At 43.9% G+C, this 25,849-nt stretch overlaps 1 long non-coding RNA gene across 2 annotated transcripts; it reads left to right on the top strand.

Moving 5' to 3' along the window:
* The first annotated feature begins 1,357 nt into the window (after window positions 1–1,357).
* Window positions 1,358–2,296, top strand: LOC143749607 (uncharacterized). 2 transcript variants are annotated; one of them, XR_013207049.1, is made up of 5 exons: window positions 1,358–1,437; window positions 1,522–1,630; window positions 1,728–1,810; window positions 2,036–2,129; window positions 2,217–2,296. It is a non-coding gene; the product is annotated as an uncharacterized LOC143749607 (long non-coding RNA). The 2 variants fall into 2 exon arrangements; XR_013207048.1 differs by lacking the exon at window positions 1,358–1,437 and having other exon boundaries at window positions 1,456–1,630.
* The last annotated feature ends 23,553 nt before the right edge of the window (window positions 2,297–25,849 follow it).

The raw sequence follows: 25,849 nt of genomic DNA, 5'->3' as shown, positions 1-25,849 counted from the left end.
AGAAGCGCCAGACATCTTTGATTACTGCCGAGCTGAAATTGCTGTTTACCTGGGCATCAAGACCAGGCTTCCCTCACATTTAAGGTCTTTCATTTTTCTGAGGAACTATGTGATTGTAGATGATAACCTTCCTCTCAGGCTATGAACAGCTCATCAACCTCTGACTGTCTGTTCTAGCCCAGCTATTATCTATTCCTTTAAAAAGGAACAACAGCTTCCGGATATAATGCAGGGCTTTTTCGGATAAGGATTTCCTAATATGTTATTCTCCCTGATGTCTGTTTGATAAGCATCCGAGTTGGTTATGTCTGACACATTTGCAGATTATGCTATCAGACCAGATCCTCTTATATAAAGCTGACAGATTTTGACATATGAAAATATCTGGTGCATCAACATTGTTTAGACTTGCATGGCTAGAGCTTGTGTCTCAAACTTTTTGCTTAACCAACAAGACATTCTTGGTTGACCAAGTTCATTTGGTGACCAGAACCAAATCACCACTAACCAGCATAAAAAAACTTTACTGGTTTGGAAGTCGATACACTGGTGATGGTGTTTTCATTCTATTCTAGGCAACTAGATTCTCTGTTGCTGAAAGCCGCATATAATTAAAATTGGTTTTTAATAGTTTTTTGATCATGGCCTGTTAGCTTTGAGACCACTAATATGCTTGCGTACCACTGTGGTGCCAAAAATTTAATCTAATTAAAAAAGAAAAGAAAATAACGGTGTCAATGTTCAAGGTTTAGCTGGTTAACATGGGTCAACAATAAAATAAAAAATAAACAAATAAAAATAACAAAAATTTAAAAATAACAGAGCTATTCATATTAATGAGGGATAAAATAAAATTTAAACATTTAAAAAATAAACAGAATAAAGATTAAAAATAATGGGGAAAAAAACAAAAGAGAATGAAATTAAAAAAATAAAAATAACAAACAAACAAATAAACAAATAAAAAATGTAACTGGTTCCCATAGGCCAAAAAGATCTAAATATCAAAGAGATATCCATATAAACAAGGATGAATTAATTAATTAATTAATTAATTAATTAATTAATTAATTAATTAATTAAATTTATATATGCAAAATAAAATAAAGGTGTCAATCTATCTGTATAATTGATTGCTAAAATAAAATAAAATAAAAGTAGTACAGGTGTCAATGTTTAGCTGATTAGCATGGGCCAAAGAGCTCAAATACTCTCTCTTTTTTTCTTTCTTTCTTTCTAAAGCACAATTTAATACTAAAACACTTGCCCAAAGTGCTGTATAAAAAATAATCAAATAATACATAATAATAATACATTATAATAGTGCTATCATTAAGACCGCATAAAGGGTTCTTACAGCAACGGGTGGTGGTTGTTCTGCAGTTCTGGCGTGTGGTTGTTGTACTCAACGTGCAGCCTCTGTACCCTTTCATATAGGTATGTTTTTGGTGGTGTGGTTTGTTTGCGTGGAGTGACTGCGCTTTGAGGCGCAATTCCATCTTTGTTATTCTTTTCTTTTAGGCTGATTATTTAAGAGGTTTTATTCTCTGTCTGGGAAGCGAGGCAGACAAACATTTATTGCTGAGGTACCTTCAATGGGCTGACGGCCGTGATGGAATGCTGAATAATGGTAAACCCAGTATATACTAAGATCGATCGTTTATCGAGTTTGATGCAATTAATATACAAATGTATTTGATGTGGTAACCTCTTCTCTTGTTTTATAGTACCTTTTATCAATCATGTTTGGGGATTGAGAGCTGAGATTGGGTAACTGTGTTGCAACTGTACTTTCACTAAAGTAGGCTATGTTTTGTTTGGTTGTTTATATTGTGGGCTGCATTGATGTGTACTAACATGCATGTTCCCTTTATTGTTAAAGGGGCAGACCAGCCACTGTTTCTTGTATATTTTAGATTTATATTGTGGTTTATTATTATTATTATTTGATATTGACTTTGATCCTAAGTGTTGTTTGTCATTTGCTTTGTTTTCTTGGTACTGCTCTCCTCTTTTTGTTTTCCTGTGCTCAGAGACTCTGTACAGGGCCAGGCCTGCATCTTCACTAGAACCTCCTTCGGTGTAGGTGATTTGGGTGGTGTGACACTGCTGTGTGGTGTGTACTGAAGGTTGGCACTGATTAGTGACTTAAAGGTTACTACTTATTTGCTGTGTATGCTGTGGGGTTTTCTTCTGTTTTCTTCTATCTCTTACAGGTGGTAGGAGGTCCACAAGGGCAGGCCTGACCCTCTTGCAGTCTTGAGGAGAACTAATTCCAACTTCTGTGAATGTTTTTTTAACATTTGATGGTTTTATTGGAACAATAAAATTGTTATCTTATTATAAACTACATTTGTTGTCCAAAATCATAATTTTTTTACCTTTAGAGGGCTCCTCCTGCCTTAAAGGAGGTGGCGTAGTCAGCTTATATTTCTTACACCACAAAAGTAAAGCATGCCTCAGCACCTAATCTAGTTAAAAACCCTGGATAATAAATGAGATTTTAACCGAGTTTTAAAAATGGATATAATTGGAGCCATTCTAATATGCAAACACTTGTACCCTGAGTTTTACAGTTATGGGTTTGCATTTCCATCCAGCTCAGCTAGTTCATGAAGCGCAGGAACACTTCTGTGGTTCCCATGAGTGAAAATGGCAGATTTCAAATCACGTACTTCCGACACCAGCTGAGCGACTGCCTTTGAGATGAATGAGAATACCAACGAATGGCTTTCTGCACGTATTAAAGACATCCTTGATGTGCTGTAGACATCAAGGCCTAAAGATGTAAATCATATCATCTGAGGAAACCACATTAACCTACTCAAACAACAATAAATCCCTCCCTGTATATTCTTTCAACATTGCTGTTTGTTGGTCCAAAATTGAATCCAAGTTTCAGCTCTCTCAGGAAAACACGACTTCATCGCGATCACATCAGTGGAATCAAAATGAGAATGATCGGCTGGTGCGGTTCACCGTGTGGATTTCAGTCATTAGTGATCATCGTTATGAATGAACAGTGTTTGAAATGTTCCCAGAGCCCTGGTGCAGTGTTTCAAAACACAATACTTCTTTCAAGCAAATAACTGTTCAAAGCCTCTCGAACATCCGGCATCCAGCCAATTATAAAGAACTGAGCTATTTGAACACAGTCACACAGGACGTGGTAAATAGGCATGGTAAACTCAAACACTGCAGTGGTCCATGAGTAATTAGCGTTCTGATACTCATTTAGCTGTTAATAGGTAGAGGTGGGAAGAATCGCTTTCAAATCAGCACGTCCAAAAGCAGCTTTCATCCGGAGAGGGTGTTTGTTTCTCACACAACAGCTCAATGAGATTTTCTCCCAACAAGCCTCCGAGTGGTTAGTGCTGTTAGTAGCCTACACTCACAGGAAAGAGAACAACTCCAATTAGACCAGTTTAACATCTTAACTCTTTCTCCTTGGACTGAAATGAGATTAAATGGAGAACAAATTGAGATGTCGAAAAGACTTCAGTAATCTCACATGCATCTCCTCTAGAGATTGAAAAAGATCTCAACAATAAAACCTGAAAACAAAAGTCTCAATATGTACTCAAACAATTCTCCGAATGCAACACTACTTGAAAAAAAAAAATGGAAAGAATAGATCCTTTACGGGATGGGACTTTTAAAGGTCTTTGGTTTTTCCATTATAAAGAAAAGCAAGGTGCTCATTTGCAGTGTTGTGCCTGAACGCGTTCATTGAACGGTAGTTCATGAACTCGTTCATATTTTGGGCGAACGTGAACTGAACGTACTGTATTACTGCCTGATCAACGTTACAGTGAACTCGTTCACTGATAATAGCTCGTAGCAACATATGGATGAACTAGTTCAAATTTTTAAAGTATGAACTATGATCTGAACTAGTTCATTTTAAAATTTGTGAACTGAACTTTGAACTAGTTCATATAGAAAGTGAACTTTCCCAACACTGCTCATTTGTCGCCACATCACAACCAGCTGATGAACGATAAAAACATTGACAGCCAATCAGAATCCACATTAAAGAGCTCGAGCATTTAAAGTGACAGACGACAAAACCGCAGCGTGTGCTTATAATAAACAGAATGATATTGTGCATTACAGTGGATGCTAATATAGTTATGGTTACAGTAATCTTTATAGTAGACCTTCTTGGTGTGAAAAAAAAGCATATTATGTCACCTGATCTATGAAATTAGCAACACCTGGGCAACAAAATGTTAATCTTGGCACTGTCATGATCAGTTTTGTTTTGGGGACAAATAAAATTGTGGTGAGCATTGGCAGATAGCCTACATTATAAGACATCATTATTTCTATACTCACTAATGAGTATGTGAACAGCTCACTTTGTTGAAGATTTGTTGAAACCACGGCTCATCTGACAGCTCCATCTTAATTTATCGGCTTGCAAATTTCAAAACTCTCAGGGTTGAAACTTTTAAAGAAATCGTCTTGAGCTGTTGCCGCATGCTTCAATGGAGTTAAGATGCTTTGTTTAGGTGGCTGTGGTCACTTTCACTTCTGGCTGAATGCTGATTTGATTCTGCACATCCTGTGGGGAAACGTGCTCTTCTCTCTGAAGCGACAGTGGCTCACAGAGGTGTGCTGCTGGATACAATTTGTTACACATGAGTAGCCCGAGCTGCTTTGCCATCTCCTCTAGGGGTTTTCACTGGGATAAATAGATCAATTCTTCTCTCTAGCTCTTAAAGTGACTGTTTGCCAGTCAATGCGCGACTGATGCGGCAGTATCAAGACTTGCATGCTGGGATCAACTGCCACAATACCTTTATTCCCAAGAGGCCTCTGTGAGAGTGAGACTAGAATGACTCAGATAGTTCTCAGCGGGATACGTAATGCATTATAGTAGCTGTTTTAAAGGTCCATGACCTCCAATTATGTTTTAATTTTAATGTTCTGTAAATTTTAGTTGTATGTATAAAGTTACTAGCCACAATCTTCACTGGCCACAATTGTGACATCGATACCATGGGGACAAACGGCCATATAAATATTTTTAATATTATCTCATAATTTGGCAGCAGGAAAATTAGGCTGCTGTCACTTTAAGACCTGACACACAGATCCATTATACTGTTACACATGGGTTTTCTTTCTCTACTGTTGATGTTCACTTAAAACATAACTGACTGTGTTTACGTGAATACTCGCCAAGACCAGCATTTTGACATTATTTTGTGTTTTTGACTGTTTAAGCACAATAGGCCGTGAAAAATAACTAAATTTAGTACTGAGAGGTGGCTTTATTTGTGAGCACTTTGGGTGTGAGCACAATATATGCGGGAATGAGTAAAATTATGCGCAATATGAGCAATCCCACGCCGAAATGAAAGCCCAGTAACACCAACAATATTCATCCGGAGCAAATCAAACTGGTAAGAGAATACGCTTAAAGTCCCACTCCGATCATATTTTGAGCTATTTTGAAACATTCCCAGTGGACTTTAAATTACGATTATGCCCTTTTTAGCCAAAATCACAAAACCTGTGCCGTTTTCTGGGACTTTGCTTTAGCAGAGCGGCAGTAGCTCATTAGCAATTCGCCTCTGCGTTGTGGGCGGAGCCGTTGGCACGGAGACGACCCTCCCCCTCCCCGTTGCTGAGAGCTCTGTCTGTATAAATGTCAATATAGAAAGAAAGCTCGACTTCGCCTCGATATTTCATCCCTCCTGGAGGAGATATTTCATCCCTCCTTGCCACATTATGCAGCACTGCCGTTTTTGCCCGGTAGATAGCTGATGTAATGAGCAAACAGGCGGGATCGTTGAATTGGCTCCTGACAGAAAAAAAATAAAATTACCGGTAAAGACACAGGCTGTCCAGTTGATGGTGTCTTGATGGAAGGCACTGCATCTGGCTTCAAAAACAATTTACTGACGAAGCCCATTTTTTTCTCCTGCCAGATGGTGAAACAGTCTTCTGTGAAGTGCTGAACGCAAACCGATGTGTGGTTTTTAACATTGCCGTGACCAAGGAACGTAATCCATCTATCTCTCACAGCAACATGTTTTGGTAAAGCATGAAAGCTAATACCACTATCTCTCCTCTTAGCATTACAATCGCTACCACACATAGGTGTTGATCCGCCATCGTCTTCTCTACTCCTCAGAACCTGAGCGGGCGGGGCGGAGGGGAGTATGAGCTTCTGTCCCCGCCCAGTGGAGTTACTACGTCACAACTCCAGTCTATTTTAGCCGGCATTTTAGCGTCTGCTACTGATTCGCAGCCATTTGAATGTAGAAATACTCAGAAATACAACTTTGAGCTTATTTTTCTCAAGATATGTCCTCTAACATCAGAAAAATGCCACAAGAACATGTTAACACCTAGAAAAACATTATTTTCATCGGAGTGGGTCTTTAAAATCAACTGATGGCGAGGAAGAAAATAACGCAAATTAACTAACGCCTCACTTTCCATAAAAAATAATCCAATGTAATGAGTTGTTAAAAGTAATGTTCCCAAAAAAACTAGTTTCAGTAATCGCACCTCAATAAACATGACATTTAAGTAAGGATGGACTACTTGTACACTTCATCGTGTTGATTCGCGCAGCGGCTCTCATAGTGATGAGCCGCCTCAGGGTTTCGGGTAAATCTGGGAGAAGCAGCATGAGTTTGAAGCCGGTTACACACCCTCAGCGATGCCTGTGAGCGAGGCATATGGCAGCCTGCATTCACGTGACAAAACAGACAGGCTTATCTGAGACCTCATGCACTGCTGTGTGAATTGTAGGTTTAGAAACGTAGGATCTGTAAGTAGAAATGAGCTCATTTGAGAAGCAGCATGAGCTTAGCTGAATATTTATTCATTTTATTTATTATATTTATGGGTAATGTATAAAACAGGAGCTCATGGGATCAGTGGAAATCTCACACAGGAGACTCAACTCACAATTGCTAACAACTCTAATTAGCACAAACAAATATTAGGTTTTGTTATTGATTCAATTTATGGCTGAATCCAAAATCTTTTTCACTTGTTCCAATCTGCAATCTTCTCTGCAAAAGAATTTTTCTAAAACAAGGTTGGATAATCATGCACAGGATTATGCCTTAATATGCAAATAAACCAGCTAAACACAAGCTTGGCCAGGCTGGGAGACCAGCTAAACCAAGACCTGAAAACCAATCAGAGCACATTTTGGTTTTTCTTCACAGAGACAGGAACGGAGGAGCGTTTCCTATGAGGTGCCCCTAGGGACATTATTCAGAATTACCATGCTTATACATGTACTTTTCCTCTCACATACACATATGAAACCAAATTCATTCACATACTATAATGAAATACTCACACACATACAAGTGAAATGCTTTTACAAACACAACTGAAACGCTCTCATACATACAACTGAAAATATTACGGTCACACACACAACTGAAATGCTTACACACACAACTGAAATGCTCTCATACATACAACTGAAAATATTACGCTCACACACACACAACTGAAATGCTCACACACATACAAGTGAAATGCTTTTACAAACACAACTGAAATGCTCTCATACATACAACTGAAAATGTTACACTCACAAACACAACTGAAACGCTCACACACACACAACTGAAATGCTCTCATATACAAGTGAAATGCTTTTACAAACACAATTGAAACGCTCACACACAACTGAAATGCTCACACACATACAAGTGAAATGCTTTTACAAACACAACTGAAACGCTCTCTCTCACACAACTGAAAAGCATTTCAGTATGTTGTATGCAAGCATTTCAGTATGTTGTATGCAAGCATTTCAGTTGAAACGGAAGCACATTTCAGTTGAAACGGAAGGTGGTTAAAGTCCCCACTCCAGTTGGTGGCAGTAGTGCACCTCAAGACGAAGAACTAGAAGCTGTTAAAAGAAAGCATAGTACAAAAGCGCGCCTTAAACAATACAAGCGACCACAGTTGACCGTTCGTTAGCCCGCCAATCGCGCTACACCAGCGGTTCTCAAAGTCTGGGGCGCGCCCCACTGGTGGGGAATAGAGACGTGACAGGTGGCGCGCGCCAAATGGGAGGACATTTTCCTTTTTATGCCTTTATATGTTTATTCGTTGATGGCGAGTCCGCATCGTCAACTTCATCTTTGCAGCAACACAGAAAACACCAGTTAATTAATAAACAATTAAATGTCTCCTTGCAATTTTTTACACATTCATAATCATTCCTTTTGCCGGTTCTTTGTGGCAAGTGTAACCCTGTGAATATTTGTACTCATTTATTTTAATTTTGATGTATTTTTTATTATTTTTATAATACATGGGAATTTGCATATTGTCATGTACCGGTAGTCTGAGGTATTTCAAATGTTAATCAATGAGTTGTTCCATTGAGTTTTGGTTTGTTCACTATCAGCCAATCAGAATGAGTAGGAGGGAGGAGAGAGGCAAGCGAGAGTTGGAAGCTGGGGGTACAGGAAGGAAGAGCGCGCTGTTCGACCGAGTAAGAGAGTTAGTGAAACACATGCTACAGTGTTTGTGTCCTAGATCACATTCAGTTATATTAATATATGTATTGTGACAACGGGAACGTTTTCTTTGTGTTTAAAGACTAATCACGTTAAAGGCTGATTTATACTTCTGCGTCGGACATACGCCGGAGCCTCTACGCCGTAGACTACGCATTGGTTTTAATTTATACTTCTGCGTCGTTGTCCGCGTTGACGCACGCAGAGGGAGCATGTGAAACCCGAGGGAGCGGTTTGAGCAGACCAATCACAGCGCTTGCGTCCGCGTAGAATTGACACGTTGTTACATTTTTGGAGAGGTGCACGTCAGGGTACGCCAAAGGGTGCACGCGCTACGCACAGCCTACGGCGTAGCTACGGCGTAAGTTCGACGCAGAAGTATAAATTGGGCTTAAGTCTGCTCTGATCATCATAGCAGCCGTCATTTTATGTTTTGCCGGAAAGGACTATAGTGATTCTCTATTGTTTCTCGGGATTCAAGGACCAAGAAGAGTCAAACAGCATCGGAGCATTTTCAGGCGGTTCTATGCCGAAAATAGACTTTACAACTTGTTGAAGTAGAGAGAACGACAGCTTTCGTGCGTCGGAGTGGTCGGCCATTTTCTGGTGTGTGACGCATCACTTATTTCAGCGTTGGACTGGACTGTTTTCCTGTTCCTTGTGAGGAGATGAGGACACAAGCTTCCACGGGCGTCAGTTTGGTTTGAAATGTGGGGGGGGGGACAGAGACGCATTCGGAAATGCATTTTCAGAAGTGCTGGGTACAAACAAAAATGTCTTAAAGAGGCTAGGCACTGAGTTGAAAGCCATATTACCTGATTTATTGTTTAGGCTAATAATACGTAATAACAGTAAACGTTACGCACAAGCGCGGCATATCAAGAAATGTACAAATCAGGAATGTGTATCGTGTACTCTCTCTCTCTCTCGCACACACACACACACACACACATACACTCCAGCATTAGAATGCAACAACCATTCTTAATCCTTAATTGTTGCACAGGCACAGCGGCCTATTATGTTTGTCAGTCAGCAAAAGTAAAATCACACACTGCTCAATTGAATATGAAGGCAAATGGCTTGCATTAATTCAACCACATTTATCAATTCAATATTAAGTCCAAAATAGTTTTTGACTCACCAATCGGTAGATTATTTGTACATAAAATCCATCCGCCGCTCTTTCCTTGTGAAGACTTCGATCACATATTTTCTTTCATACCAGTCTGTTTGAAACGATCGGACAATTTTTGGGCCCTTTTGCTGCACTAGTCCATCTAAGGCAGGCGTAGACCTCCCTCTTGCTATTAACTCAGATTTTGAATTAAAATCGAGCTTAGAAAAATTTCTTAACTCGTGATCACGGCCGGTGCTGTCATTTTGACTTTGAATTTGGCTGGGATTATAGGCATGTAGGCTAGCTGGTGTAATGATTAGCTGCGCAAATGTCCAGTAGGCTAATATCTCGATTTTAATTGGTCCATGTCTGATACGTAACGGAGATGATTACTGGCATAACATATTTAGCCTACGTCCAAAGGCACAGCAGATTTGTGCTTATTGCCGTAGGCTACCTGTTGAAGAATACAGGATCGAAGTGCGCATGCGCAACATACCGTAAACAAATGCTAGTAAAAGAAAAATGTTAGTAGACAGTAAAAGCACTGCTTATTCTACCATTTGTTTTTTATTTGATTATGCGTAACTGCTACATTTGTCATCATAACGTCTAAACAATTGGAATAACACACATATTGCATATATAAAAAATAAGAATAAACAGTAAAAAACAATTTTGGCAGGGTAGTGCCTAGTTTGCCTACCCAGACCGCACGTCACTGAAACTTGTCAAAGTGTTCAGCCTCTCTCTGCTCAACCCGTAAGTAAATCCTTCGATCTGTCTAGTGGTAGACCTTTTGCCAAGCGTGTCAGAGGTTACAGGTTCTAATCCGCATTTGGCATGTTGTTGTTTTTTCTCTCATCAAAACTAAATATGTTCATCAGTGGTTACAGTCTATATCAAGCAGGGACACGTTTGTGTGCATTTTATTTTGAGATTCCACCTGAATGTATATAGTGAGTCTCCACAACGGCGATAGATTGAAGAGCGCGTCTGAGTGAAGACTGCGCGAGCCTGACTGTATCCATGACACTGATTGCCGCGACAACGAGCGCTCAGCTTGAGTTCAAAAACAACACATTTTAGCGCCAGATCTCTTATTTAATAGAGAATTAAATGAATGTTCTGCTAGTTAACTGGATATGGTTTATTTATTTGTATTAGGTACCGTGGCGCCTCAATGTTTCAAAAAGTGGTGGGTACAAAATGACTCATGACGAAATCTGGTGGGGACGCGTCCCCACCGTCCCCACCGAAATCGACGCCTATGCAAGCTTCACGTAACCACTTCTCTGTGCAGTTGGAGAGTTTTGCTATAACAGAGTATCTGAGTGAGTAACTGAGTGAGTAACCAGTGTGTCTATGCTCGTTGAAAACGGCGTCATCCATTCGTGACTGACATTAAGTGCACCACCGAATTTGGGCCCCAACGAAATCCAAGCGCTTGGTTTATGAACATTTCAGCATGTAAAGTGTGAACATGTGATTCAAGTTACAGTTTTGAATTCATACAGGTATACATACAACTGTAACAACTGGTATTATCCACCTGAGACTGTTTTTTCCCTTTTAGTTGCTTTGAACTGTAATTTACTGACACCTTAAAAAAGTGGTTTCCTTTTATTTCTTCTAAAAAGAAGGTGATGTAATATTTCATTTTTACGTTTTTTTGTTTTGTTTTGAGTTAAAATAAATAAGTCTCTATTTGTTACTACTTTTGTATTTGTTTCATAGCCTAACTTGATTACAGTATTGTTGTAGGAAGAAAACAGCCCTAAACAAATAGTGAAGAGGCATTTGATTTAATCAAGGGTAATGTGTACACATTTTTGTGAATAGTTTAAGCTACATTTCTGGAGGCACGGTGACAAATTATAGTTTCTGTCGACATACCAGAGAAAATCCAGCCACCTCACCATCAATTGCTGGAGCCCAGGTCTTGTTGTTTTTATGCGCTTTTAACAGTAGTGTTACATTTTTGGAGGCACCGCTGGGATTTTTGTTTCTCTGGATTTACTTTAATCTGGTTATCTGCTAGGTTGTCGTGTATTTATTTTATTTGTGTTGTAAAGCATTGTGAGACATGGATATTTCTAAGGCTGGCGAATGGATTCGTCAAGCGCAAATAAAGCCATCTTGCTGTATAATACTCAGTGATGTCCCAATAGATGTGAGGGATGAGACTATCGCAGATGTGCTTAACACAGTGATGTCACATATCTGTCCGGTCTTGTGTTGCACATGGGTGTTTGTTATGTTGAGCCATTTGCTCTCGTCATTGTTGACCCCTCCCTCTTGTTATCTGATTATTGGTTGATTTGCTCCACCTGTCTGTCTCGTTACCCTCCTTGTTTGCATTCCTATTTATTCTTCCTGTGTTTGCTGTCCTTTGCTCGTTTTCGTTGTATTTGTTACGTTGTGTTTGTGTTTGCGCCTTGCCTTGCCTTGCCTTGCCTTGCTCTATGTAGTTTTGGTTTGTTTATTTTATGTTTTATCTTCATTAAACACTTCTTTCGCTCTGCACTGGAATCCACGGAATTATTCCCACACGCACCGTGACAGAACGAACGAGCCACATGTGGACTCCGCGGAGCGAACTTTGTCCGGCTGAGAGGGAGAATGGAATTTCTCTCTTTAAATATTTCTCCCTGTGTGCCCAGAGGAATGAGAAGAGGAGGGCAGCTGAGTCATCCTCAATGGTCTCTCCTGGAATGGGATCATCGTCATCGGATCCGTCCAGCGTTGGGAATCCGTCTATGGTCACGTCTGCCCAGTCAGAGACTGTTCACGTTCCGTCTGCCCAGCGAGAGACTGTTCACGTCACGTCTACCCAGCGAGAGACGGTTCACGTCACGTCTGCCCAGCGAGAGAAGTCTGCCCAGCGAGAGACTGTTCACGTCACGTCTGCCCAGCGAGAGACTGTTCACGTCACGTCTGCCCAGCGAGAGACTGTTCACGTCACGTCTGCCCAGCGAGAGACTGTTGACGTCACGTCTGCCCAGCGAGAGACTGTTGACGTCACGTCTGCCCAGCGAGAGACTGTTCACGTCACGTCTGCCCAGCGAGAGACTGTTCACGTCACGTCTGCCCAGCGAGAGACTGTTCACGTCACGTCTGCCCAGCGAGAGACTGTTCACGTCACGTCTGCCCAGCGAGAGACTGTTCACGTCACGTCTGCCCAGCGAGAGACTTTTCACGTCCCGTCTGCCCAGTCAGAGACTGTTCACGTCCCGTCTGCCCAGTCAGAGACTGTTCACGTTCTGTCTGCCTTCATGGACCTGGACTTTCTGGAGCGTCTGGCTCGGATCCTGGACATGTCTGTGTCTGCTGTTCCAGAGCCGGAGCCAGTGTCTGTTGTTCCAGAGCCAGAGGCAGAGCCAGCGCCCGTTCCAGAGCCGGAGGCAGAGCCAATGCCCGTTCCAGAGCCGGAGTCAGAGCCAGTACCCGTTCCAGAGCCGGAGGCAGAGCCAGTGCCGTCTGCCTTCCTGGACCTGGACTATCTGGAGCGTCTGGCTCGGATCCTGGACATACCCGTGTCTCCTGTTCCAGATCCGGAGCCAGTGTCTGCTGTTCCAGAGCCGGAGGCAGAGCCAGTGCCTGTTCCAGAGCCGGAGGCAGAGCCAGTGCCTGTTCCAGAGCCGGAGGCAGAGTCAGTGCCTGTTCCAGAGCCGGAGGCAGAGCCAGTGCCTGTTCCAGAGCCGGAGGCAGAGCCAGTGCCTGTTCCAGAGCCGGAGGCAGAGCCAGTGCCTGTTCCAGAGCCGGAGGCAGAGCCAGTGCCTGTTCCAGACCCAGTGATTGTTTCTGTGTTTGTGTCTGTCCTTGTGACCATTTCTGCTCTAGTGACTGTTCCTGAGCCGGTGTTTGCAGTTCCTGAGCCGGTGGCTGCTGCTCCAGAGGCAGAGCTGGTGCCTGTTCCAGAGCCGGTGCCTGTTCCAGAGCCGGTGCCTGTTCCAGAGCCGGTGCCTGTATCCAGAGCCGGTGCTTGTATCCAGAGCCGGTGCTTGTATCCAGAGCCGGTGCCTGTTCCAGAGCCGGTGCCTGTTCCAGAGCCGGTGCCTGTTCCAGAGGATGTTACAGTTCTTGTGGATGTTACAGTTCTTGTGGATGTTACAGTTCTTTTGGATGTTACAGTTCTTATGGATGTTACAGTTCTTGTGGATGTTACAGTTCTTGTGGATGTTCCTGAGCCGGTGTCTGTTCCTGAGCGGGCATCACCGCCCTGGCCGCCCGAGGGGTCTTCACCGCCCTGGCCGCCCGAGGGGTCTTCACCGCCCTGGCCGCCCGAGGGGTCTTCACCGCCCTGGTCGCCCGATTTACTCTGTTTCGCCCTGGACGCCCGATGAACTCTGTTTCGCCCTAGTCTGTTCCTTTTTTTTCTTTTTCTGGTCTGTCCCTCCCGTTCCCCCCTTGGTCTGTCCCTCCTGTTTCCCCCTGGTCTGTCCCTCCCGTCCCGCCCTTATGTTTCCTTCCTGTCCCGCCTTGGCCTGATGGAGCGTCTGGTAGCCGGGGTTATGTCACATATCTGTCCGGTCTTGTGTTGCACATGGGTGTTTGTTATGTTGAGCCATGTGCTCTCGTCATTGTTGACCCCTCCCTCTTGTTATCTGATTATTGGTTGATTTGCTCCACCTGTCTGTCTCGTTACCCTCCTTGTTTGCCTTCCTATTTAGTCTTCCTGTGTTTGCTGTCCTGTGCTTGTTCGTTGTATTTGTTACTTTGTGTTTGTGTTTGCGCCTTGCCTTGCCTTGCCTTGCTCTATGTAGTTTTGGTTTGTTTATTTTATGTTTTATCTTCATTAAACACTTCTTCACTCTGCACTGGAATCCACGGAATTATTCCCACACGCACCGTGACAAGTGAAGCTATTCGGTCGTACCAAGATTCATGGTAAACGGGGAGATCCTACAGGAACTAAGTTGTTTTTGTTGCTTGAAACCAGTAATGACATTGATCCAGATACTGTACCACCAGAGATAGGGATTACTGTTGAAGTGGGGCCATGGATGGTACATGTAACTGGAAAAATGGTGACAGATCCTTCTGTGGGAGATGCTGTTTTTCAGGATAAGTTGCTGTCCTTGTTGCAGCAGTAAGGAAAGTCACTGGAGGATGTGAAGGCTATGTTGGAGCAAGGTCAGTCCTCTGATGCAAAAGTGAATCTTAATTTGGTGAATGCTATTGATCGCCTTGTGGAAAAGTGTATCCATATGCCTAGTGATACTGTGGGTTATAGGAGATTAAGAGTATTTTCAGGTGTGAAACCAGTACCTGCTGGGGAGGAAGAGTATGACCCCTGGATGGAGCAGGCTGTTCAAATGATCAGCGAGTGGCAGTGTGCTGATTCTGTGAAAAGGCAGCGTATTGTTGAGAGTTTGCGGGGACCCGCTTCAGACATAGTCCGGTTTCTGAAGGTTAGTAATCCAACTGCCCCAGCTACTGATTATTTGGTTGCTCTTGAAACAGCCTATGGAACTACTGAAAGTAATTCCGATCTTCTTGCAAAGTTCAGGAGCACTTACCAAAGGGAAAGTGAGAAGCTTTCTGATTTTCTATATAGGCTGGACAAGCTCCTTCGTCGCATGCTTGTAAAAGGAGGTGTTGTAGCCGCTGAATTTGGATCGCATGCGCATGGAGCAAGTGGTTAAGGGAGCTCGTACTACTGATATGGTACCACTACGACTAAGAATGACCCACACTCTGCGTGATCCTCCTAGTTTCTCGAAATTGTTACGGGAAGTAAGGGAAGAAGAGGATTGGATCAGGGCTAGAGAGGGTGGAAAAGTAGTGGTTTCTGCTGCTTCTGTTCCACAGGCTTCTTTGGTGTCTGAATTGAGCAGTATAAAGCAAGAGGTGAGTGCACTTACAACTCAGATGTCCCAGCTGTTGAAAGCAGCTGCACCTGACCCTGTTCCTGAGCATTCTTCCAAGGCAACTGGCCCTGTGTGTCAAGTGGCGGATGCAAGTGCTACAGAAGTTGCCGGCAAGAAGAGCACATCCAAGATTACTCGGTCTGGAGTTTTCTGTTACAAGTGTGGTGAGGATGGCCACACAAAGAGAGAGTGTCGGGGAACTGAAAAACTGAGGAAAGTAAATCAAAAATTGATCAGTCAGAGCAGGTTCTCGGGAAACTTCTAGGGAGTTCTGTGGATGAACGGCACAGGACTCCTTTTCCATCCCGTTCCACCTTTTGTTCTGGAGTAGAAATCGATTGTTCTTCTGGAATTCCATCTGGCTTGATTGGTCCGACTTCTGAAGTACCAGTCCAAATTGAAGGAGTGTATGCAAAAGCTTTACTTGATAGTGGCTCTCAAGTCACCATCCTTTATCGAAGCTTTTATGATGTGTACTTAAAACATTTACCACTGTTGCCAGTGGAAAATCTTGAAATATGGGGTTTGAGTTCACACAAATACCCATACGACGGTTATCTTCCCATTAAGCTTGAATTCACTGAAAATGTGGTAGGACTACCACAAGTGGTTGATACTCTTGCACTTGTTTGCCCAGATTCTCTGCCAGAGAAGAGAATTGTCATTCTAGTGAGGACTAACACCAATATAGTGAGACGATTGTTTGAGGCTTGTAAACAGAAGCTTGGTGTTCACTTCTTGCATATCTTGTCCATACCTCCTGTAGTTCGAGAAGTCTATGAGAATATTCAGAAGTCCGATGGCTCACCTGATGATTGTGAGAGGCATGGCACTGTGTGGTTTACACAACATAAACCGATTGTTGTAGGGCCTGGAGAGTCATGTCAAATTCCGGGTAAACCAATTTTTTTTTCTAAATCTACAGATGTGTATGTCCTGATAGACCAGCCGGATGACACTAGTGTTTCAAATGATTTGCTAGTTAGACCTGAAGTGCAGTCTGTGTCTGTGGTATCTAATCGCATCATGACTGTTACCGTGAGGAACATGTCCACTAAAGATGTGCATCTGAAACGTGGCACACCAATTGCTCATCTTTATCCTGTCGATATTGTACCTCAGCCCGCATTAGCCGAGGGTCAGTTGTCCAATACGCTAACTCCTGCCTCATTTGACTTTGGGAATTCACCTATACCTGAGGACGCAAAGCAGCAGTTGTGTGAAAAATTGATGGAAAGGCGTGATGTATTTTCTTGTCACGAATGGGATGTTGGTCGTTCAAAGAGTACTAAGCATGAAATACGGCCTACTGATTCAACTCCTTTTTGTGAACGTTCTCGCTGTTTGCCTCCTGCTGATTTGAAAGACGTGCGAAACCATCTGATGGAATTGCAGAAATGTGGTATCATCTCTGAATCCAGAAGCCCTTATGCTTCTCCTATTGTGGTAGTACGTAAGAAATCAGGCAAAGTGCGAATGTGTGTTGACTACAGGACATTGAACAGACAAACTATACCTGATCAATACACAGTCCCTAGGGTTGAAGATGCACTCCATAGTTTGGCCGGGAGCAAATGGTTCAGTGTACTTGATTTGCGAAGTGGGTATTATCAGATTCCCATGAAGGAAGCTGATAAAGAAAAGACTGCGTTTATTTGCCCACTAGGATTTTATCAGTTTGAGTGCATGCCTCAGGGCATTAGTGGGGCCCCTGCAACCTTTCAGAGAGTTATGGAGAAGACAGTGGGCGACATGAATTTTCTGGAAGTGTTGGTTTATCTGGACGACTTGATTGTTTTTGGCAGAACCCTTGAAGAGCACAATCAACGTTTGCTCAAAGTTCTGGATCGGCTTACAGAGGAGGGTTTAAAGTTGTCTCTGGACAAATGCCAGTTTTGCAGGACTTCTGTGACTTACGTTGGGCACATAGTGTCACAAGATGGAATCGCCACTGATCCGTCCAAAGTGGAAGCAGTTGTGAATTGGCCCAGACCGCAGACAGTTACCCAGTTGATATCCTTTCTTGGTTTTTGTGGCTACTATCGATGGTTTGTGAAAGGGTATTCTAGTTTGTGCAGACCCCTCAACCAGTTGCTTAAGGGTTATCCACAAAAACGCCAGGGAAAGTAGAACCTCAAGAAGCCTGCTACTGACGGGTTCTTCAGGCCCCCAGATCCATTTGGTTCTCGATGGGATGACAATTGTGAGATGGCTTTTCAGGATCTGAAACTCCGTTTGACGCAAGCCCCGGTGTTAGCGTTTGCTGACCCTGTACTACCTTATGTGTTACACGTTGATGCCAGTATGGATGGACTGGGTGGCGTGCTCTATCAACAACATCCTGAAGGATTGCGCCCAGTGGCATTCATTAGTAGAAGTCTTTCTACCTCTGAAAGGAATTACCCAGCACATAAGCTGGAATTCTTGGCTTTTAAGTGGGCGGTAGTTGACAAGCTGCACGACTATCTTTATGGAGTAACTTTCGAAGTCAGAACGGACAACAATCCCCTTACTTACATTTTGACTTCGGCTAAGTTAGACGCTATAGGTCACAGATGGCTAGCAGCTCTGTCAACTTACCAGTTCAGCTTGAAGTACAGACGGGGATTGATAAACATCGATGGAGACTTTCTGTCGAGGCGGCCTTATGTCAGTCCTGGAGCTCAAGAAACGTGGGAGGTAGTTCCAGCTTCCGGAGTACGTACTCTCTGCCAATCTGTGGAAGCAAAGGATCAAGTGCAAGGTGGCATTGAGTCAGCTGTAGTACATCAGCAAAGTGCTTACTTACCTGAGTTGTGTTGTCCTGAGAGTGAAGTGTTTTGAGCTGCTGGAAAAGTTCTTTCCTTTACTCAGGATGAGCTGAGGAATTCGAACTTCAGTGAGTTGAGGGAGGCTCAGGGGAATGACCCTTGCCTGAGTAAAGTAAGGCTAGCAGTTAGTCAGAAGCAATTATCTGGAAGTGTTCAATTGGACCATATTGACCTCAAGGCCTTGAAAAAAAAAAAAGGAAAAGTCTGGAAGTGGATCAAGGTTTGCTATACCGGGTGGTTGAGAGGAAAAATAATCAAAGATACAGGCAGTTTGTGCTTCCAACTGCTCTCTGAAGTTCTGTTTTGGAGTCTTTCCATGACAAAAATGGACATTTAGGTTTTGAGAAAACGTATGCGCTCGTGAGAGACCGTTTTTTCTGGCCTAGGATGAAAGAAGAAGTGGAAGCATACTGTAAAAATTGTGATCGCTGTATCATGAGGAAGACTTTGCCTCAGAGAAGTGCGCCTATGTCACATATGCACAGTTCTGGTCCTCTGGATTTAGTCTGTATTGATTTTCTAACAATTGAGCCAGACACCCGAAATGTTAGTAATGTGTTGGTCATTACCGATCATTTTACTCGGTATGCCCAGGCTTTTCCTTGCAAAGACCAGATAGCTTTGATGGTTGCGAGAACCTTGTGGGAGAAGTATTTTGTTCACTATGGCCTGCCAAATAGAATACACTCTGATCAGGGGTGGGATTTTGAGAGCCATTTGATCAAGGAGATGTTGGCTATGTTGGGAGTAAAGAAATCCTGCACTTCTCCATACCATCCACAAGGGGATCCATAACCAGAGAGGTTTAACAGGACACTTCTCAATATGCTTGGCACATTGAATGCACAACAAAAATCAAGGTGGAGCCAGCATATTGCCCAGTTAGTTCATTCGTACAATTCTACCCAAAATTATGCGACTGGGTATACGCCATACTTCCTCATGTTTGGAAGAGAGCCTAAGTTACCGGTGGATGTGTGTCTCGGGGTTCGGCCTGATGTAGATTTGCCAGTTTCCTACGGGAAATATGTAGAGAGAATAAGGCAACAATTAAAGGAAGCATATGAGTTGGCAACGACTGCATCTGCACGTGCAAACCAAGAAAACAAACTGAGGTATGATAAGAAAGTGCGTCCTCAGAGTCTGAAGCCTGGAGACAGGGTGCTTATTCAGAACCTTGGGTTAAAAGGAAAGCACAAACTTGCAGATCGGTGGCATTACATGCCATATGTGGTAGAGAGTCAGTTGTCTAACTTGCCTGTCTATAAGTTGGTTCCAGTGAGTGGCAATGGGCCTAAAAAGGTTCTACATAGAAACCATATATTGCCCTTGAAATCACAAGTGAAAATGAGTTCTGAAAGTGAAAGCCCGAGCCCTTTACCCGTTCGTAAGACCATAAAGAGACAAAGTGAGAATGAAAAGCCCATGTCTGAGTCTGTTAACCTTGTGCCGAGAGATTTTTCATCATCTGATTCAGAGTAGAGGCTGACATTTTTTCGGGAATCCCACGGGTCACGGGATTCCCGTGGGATTCCTGCAGGATGGGAGTCATCTTTGCTATCAATCACGGGATTTGGACGGTACAGGATAAATGGTTAACGGGAGCAGACGGGAGCGGGAATCAACCAATAGCAAAGACGACAAAAAAAGAAAAAATTAAATGCATCATTTTGTAGTTTCCTTTTAATACGCCTACAATGTAACGCAATTAAAAAATAACTACACGACCCAGCCGTCCCAGAAGCCATCAGTGCTTTTTGTCACGGCTTACCGCCGAAATTCAAAGAGCAGTGATGGAGGGAGCTAACAGCCGCGGAGAAGTCGATGTGGCAAAAAATGATTTACAGCGCAAAGTCAGAAGTAATGACATGTCTATTAAGTTCACAGAACTGGTCGGAAAGTCTGAAATATTAATTAAGTTTATGAGAGTAGAATGTGACGGTGATAGCACAATGTACGCTGCTTGTAAGACATGCTTAGTCTTAGTCAAGTACGCAAGTGATTCAGGGACGAGCGGTCTGAAAAAGCACACTTGCAAGGCAAATTCGGGAAAGAATCAGGCAAGCATCGCTTCGTTCATCAAGCGAAAATTGCCGTATATGGAAGCGGTACAGGAGCGGGAGTCAGTTTAAACAGGAGCGGGATGGGATTGGGAGTCAATTTACCAGGAGCGGGATGGGATGGGATTATTTTTTAAACTTTGGTCTGGGAGTGGGACGGGACAAGATTTCTTTCTATGGGAGTGGGACGGGACAGGAGTAAAAATCCACTCCCGTGTCATCCTCTAATTCAGAGTCAGAATATGATTATGAGCCCCTTATGTGCTTTGATACCTACTCTCTGGAGATTGAACATCAGGATCAGGACCAGCAAGATAAGGGTGCTGTTGTGCCTGATGTCTGTGATTTCCCCAGAGTGGAGGTGGGTCAACTGTTGGGAGATCAAGTTGAGACTTTAGATGATGGAAATGTTGACACAGAAATAGTAGGTGGTGAAGGTACAACTTGTGACTTCAGTGGTAGAACCGTATAATGTGCTTGGTAATTCTCAAGTAAAGAGATCTGAGAGACAAAGAAAAACCCCTGAGAGGTTTACTTATCCTGAGTTGGGAAGACCTGTTAAAGAGAAAATGGTTGCTTCTCATTGCTGTGGGGTTGTTGGTCATGGAACTAAGTCTTTATGTTTTTGTGAACATGGTCAAACCCAACATGTTTGGTGGTGTAATTCTCAAGCGTTGTGCAATATGTGCATGAGAAATTCAAAGGCTTTTCCTTGCACAGTCCCAAGAGTGTAAACCTAGAATTACTAATTTTAATGCAGGGTTTGAGAATACTTATTTATTTTTCTTTCCCCCTTTGTGTGTTTGAGTGGGAGGATGTAACCCTGTGAATATTTGTACTCATTTCACGAGTTCACACTTACATCAATTAAACAGAGTAAAGATTATGCGTATTTGGCGTGCTGTCCGGGGGGAGGGCTCCGAGCTCGGAATTTTGCCCGAACCCAGAGTACTCCCCCCGTTGTTGTAAGAGTATTAGGACTATAAGTGAGGAGATGGGGTGGTGGAGGGATGCTGTTAAACTGTCAATGAACGGAGGTAAGTTTGCTGTATATATACACAGCGCTTACCTCGTTGATTAAGCACCACTCGTGTCTAATTAGGTTTGATTATCTGAATGTGCTCCACGTGTGTTTAATTAGGTTTAATTATCTGAACGTGCTCCTCCCGAACTTTGTTAATAAAACATCATTTCACGAGTTCACACTTACATCAATTAAACAGAGTAAAGATTATGTGTATTTGGCGTGCTGTCCGGGGGGAGGGCTCCGAGCTCGGAATTTTGCCCGAACCCAGAGTACTCCCCCAAAAGGCAAAAAGAGCAAAGGACAGCCGCCAGACTAAAGACCCCCCAAAACGCAGAGAATTTGGCGGGCTGGCGTTTTGAGAATAAGCCTGGTTGCTTGACCAGGAGGGCCTGCTGGCTCACGAACGGGGAGCAGTCGTAATTTGGAACAACAGTTGGGAGGGCTCGCACCGTTTCTCGACGGGAGCAGCTCACAGCGTCAGACAGGCGAGCTCTACCGGCCGATGAACAGCGTGATGTATGCCGCCTGACCAGGAGGGCCCGTGTTGCCTCTGGCGGGAGCAGCTCACTGCGCTGGGCGGACGGGCCCTACTGGTTGACAAGATTGGGAATGCCCAACCAGGAGGGCCCATGTAGCTTCCGACGGGAGCAGCTCACAGCGTCGGGCTGATGGGCCCTACCGGCTGACGGTGGAGTGGCGCGTTTTTTGGAAGCCCGGACTGGAGATTTCTTGCTGTCCGCTGGGAAATCGATACCTGTTGGATGGGAAAGAGAAAACATAGATGCATGCAAAGTCCGCTGGGAGACCAATGCTCGCTGGACAGAAAAAGAGAAAACATAGATGCATGCAAAGTCCGCTGGGAGACCAATGCTCGCTGGACAGAAAAAGAGGAAACATAGATGCTTGCAATGTCCGCTGGGAGACCAATGCTCGCTGGACAGAATTATGCAATGCCCGCTGGGAGACCAATGCTCGCTGGACAGAATTATGCAATGTCCGCTGGGAGACCAATGCTCGCTGGACAGAAAAGAGGAAACATAGATGCTTGCAATGTCCGCTGGGAGACCAATGCTCGCTGGACAGAATTATGCAATGCCTGCTGGGAGACCAATGCTCGCTGGACAGAATTATGCAATGTCCGCTGGGAGACCAATGCTCGCTGGACAGAAAAGAGGAAACATAGATGCTTGCAATGTCCGCTGGGAGACCAATGCTCGCTGGACAGAAAAAGGAGAAAACATAGATGCTTTGCAATGTCCGCTGGGAGACCAATGCTCGCTGGACAGAGAAAGGAGAAAACATAGATGCTTGCAATGTCCGCTGGGAGACCAATGCTCGCTGGACAGAATTATGCAATGTCCGCTGGGAGACCAATGCTCGCTGGACAGAATTATGCAATGCCCGCTGGGAGACCAATGCTCGCTGGACAGAATTATGCAATGTCCGCTGGGAGACCAATGCTCGCTGGACAGAAAGGAGGAAACATAGATGCTTGCAATGTCCGCTGGGAGACCAATGCTCGCTGGACAGAAAAGAGGAAACATAGATGCTTGCAATGTCCGCTGGGAGACCAATGCTCGCTGGACAGAATTATGCAATGTCCGCTGGGAAAAAGATAATATAAGTCTTCTACAGGGAGAGTTTTTGCTTTGTCAGTTGGGAATTTAGATCACTGGAAGAAGGAAGAACACCCAGGTGGACGACCCGGAGGGTTTTATTCGATGAGGGTTTGGTGGGCTTTTTTTTTATTATTTTTTTTATGTGGAACCGGTTGGTCCTGATATAGCTTTGGAAAGCGTCTGAGGACCATCTTCCGAGAGCTTGTATCTGCTGCTGGGAGAGGCCTTTTTGGGCAGCTGAAGTTGCTGCTCCGATGCAGAAAGAGTGACTGGAGAAGTGTTTTGCTTGGATGCCTGACTGTTGGAGAACGGATTTGAGATGTTTCTGGAACCAAAAGCGTGTCACAGGTTTGTTGGAGTCATCTATAAATAGGGGATCAAGAGGGGATTTAGCCTGGGAGCTTCTCCAATGAAGATATGCCTGAATGGATTGGTATGGTTGGATTGGCGATGAGAGTTTGAAGATGTAGATAAAATGGCCTTTTTTGGATTGGTCTGTCTTGCTTTGCTTAATCAAGTATGAGATGGTTTCACTATCCAGTACTGATAAGTCTGAGATGGTGGGGTGGACTCTTGGGTCGAATTTGGAAGTGATGGCGAGTTCCGAGCATCTAAGAAAGCCGAAAAAGGCTAGAATAAACATAGCATCGAGTGTACGGGCTGTCTCGAGAGGCTGGTAGACTGTGCGGAGGGCATGAATACATTTTGTGAGAATATCTAGTGTTATGGGTTGTCTGGTGTCGGGATGGGTGGGATGAGATCGTTGAATTCCTTTGACCAGAAGGGAGGTTTGTGAATTATTTATCTCTGGGGAGGGAGCGCCGTACATCAATTTGTGGAAAAACTGGATGCCGCTCAGGTAACCTTTGATGGTTCCAACTTGGAGGCCCTTAATGCTGTTAAGGTAGGAGATGAATGAGGTGATTGAAAGGAGAGAAAAATCAGGGAATGGCAAGGTGTATGAGAAGTGGAATGCTTTAAAACACCTCCAAGCTGTCACATAAGATTGGAGGGTCCTGGGAGAAACTGCTTGGAGGATGGTGTCCAGTGATGTGTCGAGGAGTTGTTTTAGAGGGTGGGTTACGGGAATATTAGTTCTGAATAGTGAGGTACTGGAGTTGGGAATTGGTCTGCCTCTGGAGCCAGCATCCTGAATTTCTGAAACAGAAAACGAGACAGAGAGTCAGCGATTTGATTCTCAGACCCGGGGATGTGTTTGGCAATTATGATAAACTGATCACACGCTGAGATCCAGATTAGGCGTCTTAAGAGTGGCATCAGGGAGGGTGAATGGGAACGGCCTTTATTAATGCATTCAACAGTTGCTTCATTGTCACAATGCACTAAAACGCTACTGGTGGCCCATCCTTTCCCCCACAGGAAGGCTGCTACCACGAGAGGGTAAAGCTCAAATAGGGCTGAGGACTGAGTCGTGTCTTGGAGTTGGGGGGGCCACGGAGATGCAAACCAGCGTCCTTGGTAGAAACCCCCAAAGCCAATTGAGGGGGCCGCATCTGTAAATAATTGGATATCGACTGGAGAAAAAACGAGATCGTTATAGAAAAAGGATAGGCCATTCCACTGTTTTAGGAAAGTTATCCATAACCTGAGTGCATCACGGCACGTCTGAGATATGGAAATTAGGTCTTCTAGTGCGTGAACCGAAGAAGCGAGTGAGAGGAGATGCGAAATGAAAGGGCGGCCTTGTGGAATGATGCGCATTGCGAAGTTTAATTGGCCGAGCAGGGATAAGAGTTCGCGTTTGGAACAATTTGAGCGGTCAATGAGGGTAGATGAGACGAGTATGATCCTGTCAATTTTTTCCTTTGGCAGGGAAGCCTGGAATTGTACTGAATCTAAGTTAATGCCGAGGAATTCGATGGATGTGGTGGGACCCATGGTTTTCTCCTGGGCGATGGGGATCCCAAGCTCTGAAAAAACATTTTGAACGGTGAGGATATGAGCGGCTGGGATGGCGTCGGGAGGCGAAATGATTAGGAAATCATCTAGCAAGTGAATGAGGTGAGGAATCGCATAATTGTTTGACAAAATCCAGCAAACAGCTTCTGATAGCGTGTCGAAAATTTTGGGGCTGCTTTTGCATCCGAAAGTTAAGCGTACGGAAAAATAAAATTTTCCTTGCCAGCGTACACCGAATAAGTGCCATGAATCTGGATGGATGGGCATCACTTTGAAGGCAGAAGTGATGTCGATTTTTGCCAGCCAAGCTCCCCGACCCGCGATTTTTATCATGTCGATCGCCTGATCTACATCATGGTATTTGAGAGAAAATTCGTCAAGGGGGATCAAGCTGTTAATGCTTGGGAACGGGGAATCATGTGGGGCTGATAAATCAATTATAAGGCGTTTTTTACCTGAAAATTTTCTTGTGGCCACTCCAATGGGGCTGATACGAAAAATTTCGAAAGGAGGATTGTCGAAAGGACCAATCATGAAGCCTGACTCGACTTCTTTTTTGATCAGGTTGTCTACTACACCGGGCTCAGCCATAGCAGATTGAAGATTATTACAGACAATATTTTGAGAGAGTGGGCATTCCACGCCAGGTTTGAAACCGTGCTCGAGGCCGGACAGAAGATAGTGTGTGAAGTGGGTGTCCGGGTGATGAGCTAGTTCGATCGCTAAGCGAGAAATATTCACGGGAGTCGACAAGTAATTTTTTGATGTTTTTTTATTGACTGCTTTGAACACTGGGCAAACATGGCGGGCATGAGCACTGCCGCAGAAATTGCAGACATGGAGAAACCGGCAACGCTGTCTGTAGCACCTCCCATGGTTAAAACTAGCGCACAGCTGCCTGCTGTTT

The sequence above is a fragment of the Siphateles boraxobius genome, unplaced genomic scaffold, assembly GCF_051911475.1.
Source record: "Siphateles boraxobius isolate OS27281-9 unplaced genomic scaffold, OSU_SipBor_1 25, whole genome shotgun sequence".
Lineage (NCBI taxonomy): Eukaryota > Metazoa > Chordata > Actinopteri > Cypriniformes > Leuciscidae > Siphateles > Siphateles boraxobius.
This window is presented reverse-complemented; position numbering and strand designations above follow the sequence as displayed.